Source organism: Leptonychotes weddellii, chromosome 10 (genome assembly GCF_054177405.1).
Source record: "Leptonychotes weddellii isolate Sample4059 chromosome 10, ASM5417740v2, whole genome shotgun sequence".
NCBI classification, from domain to species: domain Eukaryota; kingdom Metazoa; phylum Chordata; class Mammalia; order Carnivora; family Phocidae; genus Leptonychotes; species Leptonychotes weddellii.
In genome coordinates, this window is record NC_138378.1 from 85,017,016 (window position 1) to 85,033,673 (window position 16,658).

General features: G+C 33.5%; 1 pseudogene; it reads right to left on the reverse strand.

Annotated features, from left to right (window-relative positions):
* Positions 1–15,288: 15,288 nt before the first annotated feature.
* Positions 15,289–15,411, reverse strand: LOC115942188 (small nucleolar RNA SNORA70; annotated as a pseudogene).
* Between the last annotated feature and the right edge of the window lie 1,247 nt (positions 15,412–16,658).

Here is a 16,658-nt window from a genome sequence, read left to right on the forward strand (position 1 = left end):
GTCAAACTCTTAGAAACAGAAAGTAGAGTGGTGGTTGCCAGGGGCTTGGGAAGAGATGGAAATTGGGTATTATTGTTTGATGTGTATTAGTTTCAGTTTCCCAAAGTGAAAATGCCTTAGTGATCTGTTGTACAATTTGAAAATAGTTAACACTACTGAATTGTATATTTTAAAATGGTCAAGATGACCAATTTTATATTATTTTACCACAATTGAAAATAATTATTTTTATATATGAGAATATGGCATATAAAAAATGGGCAAATAAATGATCTGAACAAACAACTCACCAAAAAGAATTAGAAGTGGCAAATAAGCATATGAAATGATGCTTAACATCATTTGATAAATTGAAATTAAATGCACATTAAAACAATAATACATTATGATTATAAACATATTTGAATAACTAAAATCAAAATAAGAACAAAAGAAACTGATACCACATATGTTTGAGGATGCAGAGCAATAGGAGCTCACATTTTTTTGGAGAATGCAAAATATTACAGTTAGTTTGGAAAACAGTTTGGCTTTTCATTAGGAAGCTAAATGTAGTTTTACCATATAATCCATCAATCATACTCCTCTGTATTCAACTGATTTGAAATATTATGCTGGACATAATAAAACCTGGACACTGACCTTATAGAAGCTTTCCTCATAATCACTGAAAACTGGAAGCAGTCAGGATGTCCTTTATTAGATGATGGGTGTAAAAACTGTGGTGTATGCATAAAATAGAATTCTAATCAATGATGAAAAGTCAAGATCCATCAAACCATGCAAAAATGTGGATAAATCTTGAATCCATACTGGCTAAATGAAAGATGGTCTGCAAAGCCTACCTACTGTATGACCCCATTTATATGTAATACTCAAAAGCTGTATTACAGAAATGATAAACACATTAGTAATAATCTGCAATTTGGAGATGGGGAAAGATTAAATAGATGAAACACAGGGTTTGTTTTCTTAGGTTGATGAAACTATTCTGTATGATACTGTAAAAGTTGTTGATACATATGACACTATGCATTTCCAAGTACCATAAAAATGTATAACACAGAGTGAACATTAATATATATTATATATTTGAACATTAATGTATGCAAAGTAATAATATATGTTATATATTATATATATGTATGCAAATTAGTAATATATATATAATATATATACCTAGGGACCTCAGGATGGAATTCAGACTGTTTCAAAATGATCTAACTGTATGTACTATATGGAATAACTTCACCTAAGGCAGTGGGCATGGGAAAAGTATAGACCTAAGTAACTTTGGATATGAGCGGAGACTAGAAGATTAAAGGCAGGCATAGACATTATACAAAAGGACTGTACTTTAGGTAACAAAATTGTTTCCCATGGAGATATGGGCTTAACATTTTGAAATCACTCTACATATATACTAGAATTGAGCAATTAGGTAAATGCATAAATGTTGATAGTCACGTTTCTCACTGTTTGGGAAGAAGTTAAGACAAACAAAGGGAGACGGCTGGAATGATTTATGTAGTACTGAATTCAAGCTGGGAATATTACTTTGCATGTTTAGCTTAATATAAACAAAATAGAAATATTTATAGATATGTCTGTACATAGGTCAGTATACACACATGATTTCCTTGCTCCATCCATTGGAAGGATCTAAAAACAATAGCACCCAGCCCCAAAAAGCATGTCCAATGCCTAAATCTAGCTTTCTAATAACATTCTCCAATAAAAGGAACTATGGCTCCTTGGAGAAGTGGATGACTTTAGAGTTGGAAGAAGGAATATATGAGATGAGCCTTGGCCATTTTGTGGTGCCCAAAACTAAGGAAGCCCTCAACAAGCTCTGCAATGTTGGCAGATACATACAAGGGGCACAAGAGCCAACTGAAAGTAGCCAATGGATAAAGCCAGAACAATATAAGAAACAGAATACATAAAGCAGTAATGGATTATAACTCAAAGCATAAAATAAACATCACTCTATACTCATGGACATATAAATAATTTTAAATAAGTAATTATATAAATAAATGCTAGAAAGTAGACAAATCTCTTGTGCAGAATAACAAATTATTTACGTCGATACTCTCCCCTTAAGGAGATAGAGTATGATTCCCACACTCTAAGTGTGGGCTGTACAAAATGGCTTCCTTCTGAAGAGTACTGTATAAAAAAATGGTAAAAGAGTAACTTACAGTACAGAAACAGGATAAACACTTCCTCAGCCAGGTGATCAGTGGCTATACTCAATAAGGTTTATGTATTTGCAAATCACATAAATACATTCACAAATACAAACATACAGCAATGTGTTTACACCTACAAGAATTGCAATATTTAAGAAGTATGAGGACATTGGGTGTTGTCAGGAACATGAGCAACTGGCATTCTTTTATGTATACAATGTTAATGCAAACACTTTTGGCAAATAACCTGGAATTATCTCTTAAAGTGAAATAGTTTAGGATTTTAATGTTTGTTAAAAGTCCTGTGCATAGGCCCCCCTTATCTGCAGTTTTGCTTTCCATGGTTTCAGTTACCCAAGATGAACCATGGTCCAGAAGCAGATGATCCTGCTTCTGACCTATCAACAGAAGGTCATTAGTAGCCTAATTCTACATCACAGTGCCCATGTCATTCACCTCACTTCATCTCATCCAGAGGCATTTTGTCATCTCACATCATCACAGGAAGAAAGGTGAGTGCAGTACAGTAAGATATTTTGAGAGAAAGGCAATAGTCACATAACTTTTATGACAGTGTATTATTATAATTGTTCTTATTTTATTATTAGTTATTTTTCATCTCTTACTATATATAATTTATAAATTAAACTTTATCATAGGTATATATGTATAGGGAAAAAAACATGATATATATAGATTTGGTACTATCCGTGGTTCAGGCATCCATTTGGGGGGTCTTGGAACATATACCCCACAGGTAAGGGCCGGAGGACTATGGTATCCTCTTTTCTCAGCAGCTAATTAATATCAGAGATACAGGACAAGCAATCTTGTCAAGATATTAGATTAATCATTCTAATTAATATAAAATAACATAGGTAATAGTAAATAACTATATAACCTGCTTTTAAATATTTGGAGATGTTAGTGAACACTGTAATTTTAGCGCATTTCACCTCCTTGATATCATTAACCAATTTTTTTCATTCTCAGTTAGAAGACACTATTTAATGTCAATTTAAGAATCATCCCAATTTTATTTAGGTTTTAATCCCATGCGCAGCTCCACAGTGGAATCAAATTAGTCCAAGAGAACATGCTCAAAAATTTTTCTTGCTATTACTGGTTTTGAAGTGGTCATTTAACCTAAATTGATTCAGTATTTTTGAGAGGATGGTTATATCTGATGTTTCTGAGAAGGTTTTTCCTTTTTTTTTTTTTTTTTTTTTGTTCACAAAAAAATTATGCTCTATTTGTTATCAGTGACCATCTTCAAACCAATAAGTTAACCACGGTTACAATGAAGACAGTGATGGCCTAGTAGGGAAACAATAATAAATATAGTTAACAATGAATAACAATTTCGAGAAGAAAGATTTATGAAAATAAGTATAAGAGTTAGGAAGAATTTAAAGAGAATAAGTGAAGTATTAGGAGGAGATACTTTCATTTTTATGAAAAATTGAGACAAAATAGACCAAAATCTTAAGAATTAATTTCTACACTTATTGGAAAAGGAGTTGAGAAAAACATAGGAGTATTATTGAGCTGTGTCCAACTGTTACAGTGCATTCTGTCCTGCCACAAGTTGTGAGAGAATTCAACAAATACCCCTAGGTACAAATAGAGAATTTTCCTTTAATTATGCTGAAGATGTAGCTTAAGTAAATACTACTCACAATTTCACATATCTGGAGACTCCAGGTTAGTTTGCATCTTTTGAGCCAAAGGAGTGAAGTTGAATTAATCTCTACTTGTGAATTAACAGGAACAAAACCTCTGGTAAGACTATTTTAGAAGTATTAATAAAAGAATGGAAGAACAGATTTCTTTATTTTCCACCTCTGTGAACTGTCATATTCCAAGCCAGTATAAGATGATATTTCTATGCATTTGTCCTCTGATTCTGTTATTAGCTTTGATTTTTGTAGTTTAGAAATGTGATTATATTTGTCTTTGAAGTTCATATTTCATGTCTTGAGATATGTTGCCATATGTTTTTTTTTCCTGCCTACCCAAAATTGATTTCAACTTCTTAAAATCATGAATTATGCCTTTGACTATGGTAACAACCAAGTACAAGGTGCAAGACTCCTTACAAAGAGGATTCTCAATAACAATGCATCATTAAAGCTGATTAGCTCAGATGGAAGAAAACATACATAGGCACAAACTAGGTCTACAGTGAGTTTAAAAATATGAATTTATCACAACAATAACCACTCATTTATGAGACACAAAATGAGAGAATAAATACCAATTTTTTTTGCTTCTTGTTTGCTTGTTCTCTAACATTACTTGTATCAATGCCTTGAATCTGAAATAGACCCAAATTCCCTCCAGTGGATTGTACCTTTTCAATATAGTGCTTCTTCTGCTAATGTTTCTAAATCTTGCAGGTAAACAACCTAACCCCATAGTTTCATAAGGACATTATGCTAATGATGGTAAATTCAATAGATTATTTATTCGTCATGATTAGCACTGTCTAATTCTACTAGTAAGGTAAACATAAATAACCATTTGAAGTTAAACATAAATAAAATGATATTTAAATATTAATAGTTCAAGTACACAATTCATTTGGTAAAGATGACTAAATTAATAAAGGAAACAAGTATATATGAAATAATTAGGCTGAATCTCTCAGTATACACTGCACTTAATTAATTATGCAAAGAGGATATTAATCCACATACTCAGTCATATATATCTAAAGGTATTAATACGAAATATATGAAGCTATCAAAAATACTTCCTTAAATATGTGAATAGGAGGCAGGTATATATAACTGTATGTTTTATCTTTGATCAACCAAAGAAACAAACCATTAAACAAAAAACAATATGTTTCAGATGGAACACATATATCTCCTCTCAGCCCTACATCCTATTCAGAAGCATCGTCTGCTGACACCTCTCCAATATCAGGGTATTAATCTAAATACCACAGCAAAAAAAATATGTAAATTTTAAAACCGAATCTCAAAGCCATGTGTGTTTCTTAGGTATTCACTGCATTGTTCACCATGCATTATTTGTGTTTGGTACTTAAGTTGTAGATGATTTCTTTTGTCCATACTCTACACATCAAAATGGTATAATCATTAAAGAAGATATCCAGATGAGTAAGATCAAAGAAGTGTAGTTTAGAAATCCTGCTTTGAGTTTATGGTTTAGATCTATATGCAAAAATTGGGATGGGTGGAACAAGAAAGAACATACAGTTAACAACTCAGTAAATAGGAAAGATATCCTGATGAACAATACAAGAACAGTTAAAGCAGTTCTACAAAGGCTTCAGTCAGACTCTTGTCACCTCTATATGACATCTTCAATGGGAAGTGGCCTTTGTCCTCATGGTGTGAGGTGATTGCAAGAGCTCCATCTGTAACATCTTCACCCCAGGCTGCAGGCTGGAGAAATGGAGTAAGATTTCTGTGATTCATTACTTCTAGAAGAATTCCTAGAATACTCAAAGATCTCTATAAGTAACACTTTCCTTTTAAAAATGATCATATGACTGGTTGTTTGCTTAATATTTATATTGACATTTCTAGTTCTCTAAAGCTAAAAAAATATCACTTTTTTAACTAAGGAGAGTATCATTAGAAATTCCTTTTTCTCTTACATTCATGGAGTTAAAATAAACCTAAGACTCTATTATACTACTGATTGATAGATTCTATCTCATTAAATGAGTCCTTTGTATAAAGTATTTCAAAAATAATGAGTAAACTGAGCACTTACTTATGTTCTAAATTCTTTTTCTGACTGAATAGGATAAAATAACACCAGCAATATCAAATAGGTGGTAAAAACTCTCTAAAAGGCCATCAGAGCACCTTGTTCTTCTAATTTAGTTAAGATAGTCTCACATTTTTATGTTTTAATCTTACCCCTGATACAGAAAGAACGCTTGTCACTGCTTTGAATCTATGAGACAGTGGTTGAATAAATGGCATTTGGCTTTTTTATAACAGTAAAACTTATACACAATTAGGGAGGTAGAGGTTACAAGAAACATAGTGGTTACAATCTTGAGCAAGATCATAAAACAGGTAATCAAAGGGATGGTTTGTGGGTCACCTATAAAATTGGCAATCACTGAGAGGGATGTAAAATGGAAAATTTAGTAAAGAATCAAATATAGTAAAAATTACATGTTTGAAGATCTAGATCTAGATCTAGATCCAGATCCAGAAAGGTATTTATTGTATTCCGGGATCTAAAAACAACAACAACAACAAAAATGTGGATCTAGCCTAGAAAATAAGTGAGCAAGTGATACTAGATGTGTGAGAAAAGATTGACTTGGCTGGCCAAAGTAACAATTCTGTATGTTATCTTGAGTACACAGAGATGCCATGAAAACTTTTCAGAAAATAAATGGCAAGAGTACGTCTGCATTTTTACAAAACCTTACTTGTCATAGTAAGATGAAAATATTAGACAAATGCATATGTAAAGCAGGAGATCCATTAGAAATATATTATAATAGTTCAACTAGATAACACAAGTGCAGTGGCATTGTTGGAAGTCAGGGGTCAGATGGAAAAGAGACTCAGACAGAATCACAGGACTTGGGGTGCCTTGGTAGCTCAGTCGTTAAGCATCTGCCTTCGGCTCAGGTCACGGTCCCAGGGCCCTGGGATCAAGCCCGCATCAGGCTCCCTGCTCAGAGGGAAGCCTGCTTCTCCCTCTCCCACTCCCCTTGCTTGTGTTCCCTCTCTCTCTGTGTCTCTCTTTGTCAAATAAATAAATAAAATCTTAAAAAAAAAAAAAAAAGAATCACAGGCCTTAGTAAGTAAATGCACTTGGATGTAGGGAGATGTCAATCACTTTCTCAGCTTCAACAATTGTCTTTCTCTCCACTGAAGCTCTTGCTATCATCTTGCTGATTTTATTTATTTAAGATTTACTAATTTATGGGGTGCCTGGGTGGCTCAGTCATTAAGCGTCTGCCTTTGGCTCAGGTCATGATCCCAGGGTCCTGGATCAAGCCCCGCATTGGGCTCCCTGCTCAGCAGGAAGCCTGTTTGTCACACTCCCACTCCACCTTGCTTGTGTTCCCTCTCTTGCTGTCTCTCTCTCTCTGTAAAAAATTTAAAAAATCTTAAAAAAAATGATTTACTAATTTATTTGAGAGAGAGAGCAGCGGCAGGGGCAGAGGGAGAAGGAGGGAAAGAATCCTCAGGCAGACTCCCCGCTGAGCATGGAGCCTGACATGGGGCTCAATCCCAAGACCCTGAGATCATGACCTGAGCTGAAATCAAGAGTTGGCCATTTAACGGATTGAACCACCCAGGTGCCCCATCTTGCTAATTTTAATATCTACATGGGAAATTCATCCAAACCCTAGATCCTGAATAGCTTACCTCATTTCCAATGAACTTCTCTTGGTTTCAGCAAATAACTCCCAGTTATACCCTAGACTTTGACATTCACATCAAACTAATCAAAATGCAAAGTTATGTGGTTCCAGAGTCCACTGTATGCGGGCCACCTCTCATAGTTATCCTCTCCATGAAGACTCCTAGTTATTAACATACATAGTTATCCTTTATACATTAACTTCTTCTGTCTTATATTTTTCATACTTGGTCCATCTGGTTCACCATGTCAATAATTCTCTAATCTCTATTTTTTGTTTTGTTTTGTTTTTTTGAGAGACAGAGTACACACAAGTGCAAGCGGGGGGAGGGGGGAGGGGCAGAGGTAGAGACAGAGGATCTTGGAGAGCTGGGCAGGGAGCTGGGCATCCCAAGGTGGGGCTCCATCTCACAACCCTGAGATCATGACCCGAGCCAAAACCAAGAGTTGGATGCTTAACCAACTGAGCAACCCAGGTGCTCCTCTAATCAATGTTTATAACTTCCTTGCCACTATGTTAATTCCTTGTCCTCTTCTAGCATTCTGGTTGCACCCAGTTATTACTTATTCATACTTTGGTTGGGTTTTGATGTTCCCTTAGGTCTTTATGAGTTAATGCCACTTCAGGCTTGATTTCCTATTTTAAGTAGACATTAACATTATCCAGAAAGCACTCCATATTTTAGTTTGTTTTAGAGTAGAATGAGACATTTATAGTATTGAGGCAAAAACAAAACAAGTAAACAAACAAAAAACCTAGAATTTTGTACTCTGTGAAGTTATCCTTCAAAAGTGAAGGAGAAAAAAGACTTTTTTTACACAAACAAAATTGAGGGAATGTGTTGCTAGTAGACATGCTTTGCAAGAAATGTTAAAAAGTTCCTCAAAGAGAAGGAAAATAATATAGGTCAGATACTCAAGCCTACACTAAAAAGAAGGAAGAACGATGGAAAACGAACAAGTGAGGGTAAAATAAGAACATTAATTTTTCTTATTCTTAATTGATCTAACATAAAATTTGTTCACAATAATAACAACACTGTATTTATTTGTACATGTTTATATATCCTTGTATATGTAAGTTTGCGTATGCTTATGGATAATTGAAATGAATGACATCAATGATACAAGGGACAGAAGGAAAAAATTAAAATCCTTTTGTTATTATCAGGTACTTGTATTACCACTGAAGCAGTATAGTGTTATCTGAAAGTGTACTTGGGTTGTTTGTAAATATATATTTCAAACTTTAGGGAAAACACTCAGAAAGTTTTTAAAAAAAGAAGTACAATTGCTAAACTAAGAAAGGAGAGAAAAGCAAATCATATACAAGTATCAAATAAAATCACAAAAGAGTGGAAAAAAATAGGAACAAAAAAAGAGTGCTAGGACTACAAAACAGTAACAAATATGGTATATATTAGTCCAAGTATATAAATAATCACTTTGAATGATAATGGTCTGAATGCACTAATTAAAACAGAGATTGCTAGAATGGATTAAAAAACATCTGTTTGTTGTCTACAAAAAACAGAATTTAAATATAAAAACACATAAATTCAAAGCCATAGCATAAGAAGCTGCCCAAATCTGACACTTGGCTATTTCCATAATTTTCCCAAAAAATGCATTTTAAAGTTGATTTCTGACTTTATAAGAATAATAAAGCCCTTCACTGAATACATTTTTCTTTCTTTTACTTCTTCAAATTTCAGTCTGTAAAATAGGGGAAAAATAGGACTTAACTGCTTAATATGGAAATAATAAATGTGTACAAGTTGGTATGGGCCAGGAAAAGTAGTCAAGACTACCTATCATACACATACATTCCCTCCTTTTATATTTTCCTCAATCTCAAGATTCCTTGTCTTTTTCCTGAAAATCATTAAGTGTCCTCAGGTGTCTTGCCTAACTAGCCAACTCACTCATTGTCCTACCCTCCATAAGAACATGCCCATTCCTAAAATTATTCCACCTCCCAAAACTATAATTTTTTTATTAGTTTAGGTTTTAGCCATTTTTTTGGAGAACAATATTTAATCAGTACTGAACTGCTAACATCTCAACAATTAATTTGTAATCTGTTTTATAAACATCTACATGTCTAAGGGAAAAAAGTTATGTGATATACAAAGATCTATTAAAATATTAGATATTTTGGGGGCACCTGGGTGGCTCAGTCAAATGAGCGTCCGACTCTTGGTTTTGGCTCAGGTTTGCACTCAGCGGGGAGTCTACTAGAGATTCTCTCTCCCTCTCCGTCTACCCATCCCCACTGCACACTCGCTCTCTCTCTCTCAAATAAATAAATAAATCTTTAAAAAAATAATAAAATATTAGGTATTTTCACATAGCAGTATACATTCTAGAAATCTGGTAAATGAAATATTTATATATTTTTTTGGTTCATGCAAGTATAAATAGTTTGAGTGTTCATTAAAAATTCACATTTCATCTTCAGGATGCTAAAATGTATTAATAAGCTTATAAACAAATATAACCCTTCATATATGTATTTATATGAGATGTAGAAAATTTATAATTCCATAAATAGTAATAATATATTCTGTGAGTATGGATTATTTTTCATACTGATACTAAACTCACTTTCCAACTTTTTCTCAGGAAAATGTATATTCTCATTATATGCTATAATAGAATTTTATTTTCCAAAAAAGCAGCATATATTATAATAGAAAGTGAGTACAATGTGGAAAATAATATGCATATATATCCATAAGATTTTAGCAAATATGTTTTTGTATATTCTATAAAAAGATACATCAAAAGGTAACTAGAACAAAAAAAGAACATAATGAATGCTATTTTATAACCAGCTTTATTAATTTGATAGTTTAGTAAAATTTCCTGCATGTCCTAACACTTATACCCCAGAGACTTAGGTAATTTATATATTAAAGTCTGAACACTACCAGACTAGTAGATTTCCAATAAACATTTGTTGATTTAAAAAAAAAAAAAGAAAGAAAATGTTTCTCTAGGAATAAATTCTCAAAGAGGGGTTGACAAGCCAAAGGACATGCTTTTAGGGCTAACTTTTAGGGCTCTTGTTTTATGTTGCACTCTTTTCACTAGAAATATTAAATAATATTTGGGTTAGCCACAGCTGAAAGTTCCCTCTTGTCTGACCAAGTGCAAACACTAGATGATACCGTAACAACAGCCACAGAAACAAAAGGAGCAATAATCATGGTAATTTTTTTAAATTTGACATAAAATGCTAGTTACTGGGCGCCTGGGTGGCTCAGTTGGTTAAGCGACTGCCTTCGGCTCAGGTCATGATCCTGGAGTCCCGGGATCAAGTCCCGCATCGGGCTCCCTGCTCAGCAGGGAGTCTGCTTCTCCCTCTGACCCTCCCCACTCTCATGTGCTCTCTCTCTCTCATTCTCTCTCTTAAATAAATAAATAAAATCTTTAAAAAAAAATGCTAGTTACTTATTGGTTTAAGTTATATTTGTTTTATTAGTTATAAATATGGATATTTTTTCACTTGTATACTACCCCTCTATTTTTTTATTTAGTGAATTTCCTTCTCATATCGCTTACTAATTTTATATTAGAGTTTACATTTTTCATACTAATTTTAAATATTTTTTGGTGGATGAGAATGTAGTTTGAGGATAACATTTTTAAAGATAGCCATGCTCATTTGTTTATGTATTGTCTAGGGCCACTTTTGTTCTACAACCATAGAGTAGAGTAGTTATGACAGAACGTTATAACCCATAGATGGAAAGTGTTTTTCAGCACCTGTCAGATACAAGTTAAATATAAAAGGGAAAAAGTATACACACACACACACATTATAAAATTATGTTATTTTTCACCTTGAAGTGTTTCATTCAACTTATTCTTTGATATCATATTCTTGTGTTTTAAGTATTTTTTAAACATTTCTTTAGATCTGTTGTGTTGGAAATAAATTCTCTAAATTTTGTCTACAAAGTTTTTTTTTAATTTCACATCCTTTTTTTATTAAGACTTCATGTTTTTAGAGCAATTTTAGGTTTGTAGCAAAATTGAGAGGTAAGTACAGATTTCCCATTTATCCCCTGATGCCATGCATGCATAGACTCCCTACATCATCAATATCCCCTACATAATAGTACATTTGTTACAAGTAATAAACCTATATTGACACACTGTAATGACCCAATGTCTAGTTTACATCATGGTTTGCTGTTGGTGTTGTATATTCTGTGGGTTTGCACAAATATATAATGACATGTATGCATCATTATGGTATCATATAGAGTATTTTTATAGCCCTTAAAATCCTGTGCTCTGCCTCTCTATGCCTCCCTCCTCCTCAGACCTGATGTTTTAAATGTTTATGTAGTTATGCCTTTTCCAGAATGTCATAAATTTGGAATCATATAGTATATAGCCTTTTCCAGATTGGCTTCTTTGACTTAGGAATACATTTTTAAGTTTCCTCCATATCCTTTTATGGGTTTGATAGCTCATTTCTTTTTAGTGCCGAATAATATTTCATCGTTTGGATGTACATACCATTCCCTGACTGAAGGACATCTTGGTTGCTTCCAGGTTTTAACAATTATGAATAAAGCTGCTATGAATGTTTGTGTGCAGGTTTTTGTGTTGACATAAGTTCTCAACTGTTTGGGTAAATACCTAGGAGGGCTGTTGCTGGATAGTATGGTGATAGTGTAGTTTTGTAAGAAACTGCCAAACTGTCTTCCACAGTGACTATACCATTTTGCATTCCCATGAGCACTAAATGGGAGTTTCCATTGCTCCACATCCTCACCAGCATTTGATGTTAGTGTTCTGGAATTTGGCCATTCTAGTAGGTTGTAGTGATATCTTGTTATTGTGTTAATTTGAATTTCCCTGATAAACTATATTGTGGAACATCTTTTCATATGCTGTTTTGCCATGTGTATATCTTACTTAGTGTGGTGTCTGAAGGTCTTTCATTTGTTTAAATTTTTTTTCTTGTTTAGTTTTAAGAGTTCTTTGTATATATTGGACAATAGTCTTTTATGAAATTTGGCAAATATTTTCTCCCAGTGTGAAGCTTGTCTGCTCATTCTCTTGATGTTGTCTTTCATAGAACATAAGTTTTTAAACTTTAATGAAGACTAGCTAATCAGTTTTTTTCATGGATCATGCCTTTAGTGTTTTATCTAAAAAGTCACCACCATACCCAAGGTCATCTAGGTTTTCTCCTGTGTTATACTGAAGGAATTTATACTTCTGTATTTCATATTTAGGTCCATGGTCTATTTTTTAGATAGTTTTGTGGAGAGTGTAAGGTTTGGTTCTAGATTCTTTTTTCTTTTCTTTTTTTTTGCATGTAGATGTCCAGTTATTCCAGCACCATTAGTTCAAGACTATCTTTGCTCTATTATATTGCTTTTGCTCCTTTGTCAGAGATCAGTTGACCATATTTTGGGAGGTCTATTTCTGGGCTCCCTAGTACAATGCATTGATTTCTTTGTCCATTCTTTCACCAAAACCACACACTGTCTTGATTACCAAGGCACTATAATATGTTCTGAAGTATGGTAGTGTCAGTTCTCCAACTTCATTCCTTTCCTTCAATATGGTGTTGGCCAATGAGGCTCTTTTGCCTCTTTATATAAACTTTATCAGTTTGTTGATATTCACAATATAATTTGCTGAGATTTTTATGGGAATTGCATTGAATCTATAGATCAAGTTGGGAAGAATTGGCATTGTAGTAATATTGAGACTTCCTATTCATAAACATGACATATTTATCGATTTATTTAGTCCTTTAATTTCATTCATCAGAGTCTTGTAGTTTTCTCTATCTTGTACATATTTTGCCAGAATTAAACCCAAGCATTTACTATTTTTGGCTGTTTATGCAAATAGTATTGTGTTTTTAATTTGAATTTACATTTTTCTTGTTCCTGGTACCTAGAAAATCCATTGACTTTTATATATTAACCTTGTATTAAAAATACTTGTAATTTGTCTTAAGATTTCTACTTTCATCGATATGTTATTTAGAAGTGTGTTGTTTAATCTCCATGCATTTTGCAATTTTCCAGCTATCTTTCTCCTACTGATTTCCAGTTTAATTCCTTTGTGGGCTGAGAATAAACATTGTATTTCTATTATCTTAAATGTGTTAAGGTGTTTTATGGCCCAGAATGTGGTCTATATTGGTAAATGCTCCATGTGAACTTGAGAAGAATTTGTATTCTTCTGTTGTTGGATGAAGTACTTTATACATGTCAATTATATCCAGTTGATTGATGGTGTTGTTGAGTTCAACTATGTTCTGACTGATTTTCTACCTGCCAGATCTGTCCATGTGTGATAGAGGAGTATTGAATTCTCTAATTTAGATATGGATTCATCTGTTTCTCTTTGAAGTTCCATTAGTTTTTGCGTCATGTGTTTTGATGGGCTACTATTAGAGCATTCACACAATTGGGACTGTTATGTCTCCCTATAGAATAACCTTTTATCACTATGTAATGCCTCATCTTTATCCCTGATAATATTTTAGCTCTGAATTCTGTTCTATTTGAAATTAATATAGCTACTCTAGTTTATCTTTTTTAAAAAAAAAATTAGTATCAGCATAGTATATCTTTATCCATGCATTTGCTTTTAATTCATATGGGTCATTATATTTCAGTTGGGTTTCTTATAAACACTATATAGATAGGTCTTATTTTGTGATGGATTCCAAAAATCTGTCTTTTAATTGGTACATTTCGGCCATTGACATTCCAAGTGATTATTGATGTAATTGGATTGATATCTACTGTATTTCTTACTGTTTTCTATTTGTTGCCCTTGTTTTCATTTTTATTTTTGTCTTCCATTATTTTTTCTGACTTCTGTAGTTTTAAGTATACATTTTATTATTCCATTTTCTCTCCTTTCTTAGCATGTCACTTATAAAGTTGATCCTTGAACAATAGGGGGGGTTAGAGGTACCACACCCCCACCCCTCTCCTGCACAATCAAAAATTCACATATAACCTTTGCCTCCCCCAAAACAACTACAAATAGTCTGCTATTGACTGGAAACCTGGGTTATGATAACATAAATAGTCCATTAACACATATTTTGTATGTTATATGTATTATATACTATATTCTTACAATAAAGTTAACTAGAAAAAGAAAATGTTTTTAAGAAAATCATAAGGAAGAAAAATACATTTGCAGTACTGTAAAATATCCATGTATAAGTGGACCTGCACAGTTCAAACCCATGTTGTTCAAGGGTCAACTGTACTTGGTGTTTTTTATTCATTTTGCTTTTTCTGTTGTTGTTGTTAACTCTTTTATTGGGGACAGGAAGTAGTTTTTATTGGTAAGTAAAGATCGGGCAGTGCTGATGACTTCAGGAATGCAGGGCCTGCTACTTCTCTAAGGCCATGAGTAGAATGTATTTGACCCTACAGCCAACCAAAAGGAGCTGCTTTTCAGCTACCATGTATTCAAATCCATCCATGTTAAACTTGGCACCACCTTACTTCTTGGAGATGTGGGTCTTCTAGCAGCCAGGTAACTTGAATTTGGCCCTGCATAGGGTCTCAATCCTTGTATTGTGGTGTGGAACTGATGGATCTGATGACTTGGCCAATGTGGATCCTGGCCACTGTGCCCTGAGGCCAATGGCACTCCACATACCTGTCTGGGGCCTGGACTGGGACAACTTCAGACATAAATGTCCAATGGAAAGGTCTGTCTCTTTGTTCTTAGGGCAACCCATATGCACAACAGACTGTGTATACTACTGAGGAAGCTGCTGTTTGCAGTCATTACACATCTGGGAAAAGAGTGTGGTTGGCCTAATTTGCTGTAGGTTTTTGTTGTTGTTTTGTTTTGTTGTTTTTTATTTTTTTTAGTGTTTGTCCTAGAGTTTGCAATATACATTTTACAGGCTAATCCAAGTCCACTTTGAAATAATGCAATACACATCATAGGCAGTGTGAGTACCATATAATAACAAAATAATACTAACTTCTCCTCCTGTCCCTTGTATCATTATTGTCTTTCATTTCCCTTATGCATAAACTTATGTAATCAAATACATTTTTGATATTATTATAATTAACACACTGTTATCTGATCACTTAATGATAAGAAAAACAATTTTTCATTTTTATTTTAGCTATTAATTCTTTGACACTATTCCTTTCTTTACATTGATCCAAGTTTCTGACCTACATATATTTTTTTCCTTCTTGCAAGGTGGGTTTACTGGCTAAAAGTTCCCTCAGTCCATCTGAGAAAATTTCTCCTTTATTTCTTTTTCACTTTTGAAGAATCATTTCTAGGTTGGTAGTCTTTTTTTCCCTATACTTTAGTTATTGGGTACAATTCTGGTAAGGTGTTTATTTTTCCCCTTTGGCATTTTTTCAGGATTATTTCTATATATCTGATTTCCTGTAGTTTGAAATGAAATTCCCAGGTGTAGTTTTCAAGGGGCATTTATCCTGCTTAATACTCTGAGATTCCTGGGTCTATGGTTTTGTGTTTTTTATTAATTTGGGGGAAATCTGACATTATCATTTTGCATATTCTATTTTTTAGGGTTTTTTTTGTTTTGTTTTGTTTTGATTTCTTCTCCTTCTGGTAGTCCCATTATGTGTATGTTACACATTTTGTATTTGTCCCACAGTCCTTGCTCTTTCATTTTATTTTATTTTTCAATCTTTGTTGTCTTTGCTTTTGGTTTTTGATATATCCTCTAGCGCAGAGATTCTTTCTTTAGCCATGTCCTGTGTTCTAAAAAGCCCATCAAAGGAAGCAAACCATCAGAGACTCTTAACAATAGAGAACAAAATGAGGGTTGATGGAGGGGAGGTGGGCAGGGGGTGGGCTAAATGGGCGATGGGTATTAAGAAGGGCACTTATTATGTTGAGCACCTGGTGTTGTATGTAAGTGATGAATCACTTAATTCTATTTCTGAAAACTTTATTACCCTACATGTTAACTCACTAGAATTTATTTATTTATTTTTTATTCTTATGTTAATCCCCATACATTACATCATTAGTTCTAGATGAAGTGTTCCATGATTCATTGTTTGTGCATAACACCCAGTG